This window comes from Ictidomys tridecemlineatus, chromosome X, assembly GCF_052094955.1.
Source record: "Ictidomys tridecemlineatus isolate mIctTri1 chromosome X, mIctTri1.hap1, whole genome shotgun sequence".
Lineage (NCBI taxonomy): Eukaryota > Metazoa > Chordata > Mammalia > Rodentia > Sciuridae > Ictidomys > Ictidomys tridecemlineatus.
Genome location: NC_135493.1, coordinates 80,393,908 through 80,396,175, shown reverse-complemented (window position 1 = coordinate 80,396,175; position 2,268 = coordinate 80,393,908). Strand labels below are relative to the sequence as shown.

Here is a 2,268-nt window from a genome sequence, read left to right as displayed (position 1 = left end):
CCAGAAATGCACTCACACATTTATGGCCAATTTATTTTTTTTATAAAGGTGCCAAGAACACACAATGAGAAAAGGACGAATTTTTCAATAAACTGTATATCCACATGCAGAAGAAAAAAAGTGAATCCTTATCTTTCACCTTATAAAAAAATCAGCTAAAATGGACTAAAGATTTAAATGTAAAACCTGGAATTATTACTACAAGTTAACTTAGAGGAAAAGCTCCAATACATTGGTCTGGGATATTATTTTTTGGATATGACCCTAAAATCACAAGCAACAAAAGCAAAAACAGACAACAGGATTGCATCAGTCTAAAAAGTATGGCAAAAGAAACAATAGAATAAAGAGACCGTTAATGGACTGGTAGAAAGTATTGGCAAACCATATATCTTAAAATGGGTTAAGTTCCAAAATACATAAAGAACTCAAATAACTCAATAATAAGAAAACTAATAACACCATTTTTAAAATAGGAAAACAGATATTTCAGAATAAGATATACAGATGGCCATCAGTGACATTGAACGCCTTAAAGATGGCACTGGAGCAAGTGAGCGCTGGATGGGTGCTGGGTGTCAGTCAGCTTTTTGTTGCTGTGACAAAAATACCTTAAAGTACAATTTAGGGTACAGAAAGTTTGTTTTGGCTCATGTTTTTGCAGATTCAGGCTATGATTGTCCTACTCCATTCCTATGGGCCCAAGGGGAGGCAGAACCTCATGGTGGAAGGGCATGGCAGAGGGAAGCTACTCACTTTATGGCAGCCAGGAAGCAGAGAAAGAAGGGGAAAGGGCCTCAAGGAAGATGATCCCTTCCAGAGTATATCCACAGTGACCTACCTTCTCTAGCCATGTCCTACCCACCTACAGTTACCACTCCAAACCTATTTAAAATAGGATGCACTGATTAGGTTACAGCTCTCACAATTCAATCATTTCACCTCAGAACATTCCTGCATTAACACAGGAGCTTTTGGGGGTATATCTGATATCCAAAATATAACACTGGGCAACTTCTCTGTGCCTTGCTGAGGAAATATAAATAAACATGGGTAAAGGCGATCCTTAAGAAGTCAAATAGCAAAATTTCATCACATGCATTTTGTGTGTGTGTGTAAACTCGCCAGAAGGAGCTCAAGAAGCACTCAGATACTTTATTCAGCATCTTGAATTTTCTAAGAAGTGATCAGAGAGGTGAAATTCCATATCTGCTAAGGAGAGAGGGCAATTTGAAGACATGGCAAAGGCAGACAAGGCCCATTGTGAAAGGGAAGGAAAACCTATATCCCTTCCAAAGGGGGAAGCTAAAATGTTCAAGGGTCCCAATGCACTCAAAAGGCTTTGTGTTGTTCTCAGTATTGTCCCCAAATCAAATGAGAATATCCTGGCCTATCCTTTGGTGATGTTGCAAAGAAATTGGGAAATATGTTGAATAACATTGCTGCAGATGACAAGCAGCCTTATGATAAGAAAGCTGCCAAGCTGAAGGAAAAATGCAAAATGGATACTGCTGCATATCAAGGTAAAGAAAAGCTTGATACAGCCAAAAAGAGGGTTACTAAGGATAAAAAGTAAAGAAAGAAGAAGGAAAAGGAGGAAGACAAGGAAGATAAAGAGGATGGCAAGGAAGAGGAAGATAAAAATGAAGATGATGACTAAGTTGGTTAGTCTAGTGCATTTTTTCTTTGTCTATAAAACATCATTTATCCCCTCTATACAGATCACTGCTTTTAAAGAAAAAAAAATGAAATGTAAGGCTGTGTGAAATATGCTTTTAAACTCTGCAGGGTCTAAAGGCTCTCAACTGTGTCTTTAGGTAGACCTGTCTTGGTGGTATTTTCTTTTTTTTTCCTTTTAAGCATTTTTTTTATTGGTTGTTCAAAACATTACAAAGCTCTTGACATATCATATTTCATACATTAGATTCAAGTGGGTTATGAACTCCTATTTTTACCCCAAATACAGATTGCAGAATCACATCGGTTACACATCCACTGTTTTACATAATGCCATATTATTAACTGTTGTATTCTGCTACCTTTCCTATCCTCTACTATCCCCCCTCCCCTCCCCTCCCATATTCTCTCTCTACCCCATCTACTGTAATTCATTTCTCTCCTTGTTTTTTTCCCCATTCCCCTCACAACCTCTTATATGTAATTTTGTATAACAATAAGGGTCTCCTTCCATTTCTATGCAATTTCCCTTTTCTCTCCCTTTCCCTCCCACCTCTTATCCCTGTTTAATGTTAATCTTTTCCCCCTGCT

General features: G+C 37.8%; 1 pseudogene; it reads left to right on the top strand.

The window, feature by feature from the left end:
* Positions 1 to 507: 507 nt before the first annotated feature.
* On the top strand, positions 508 to 1,660 carry LOC101971382 (high mobility group protein B1 pseudogene; annotated as a pseudogene).
* The last annotated feature ends 608 nt before the right edge of the window (positions 1,661 to 2,268 follow it).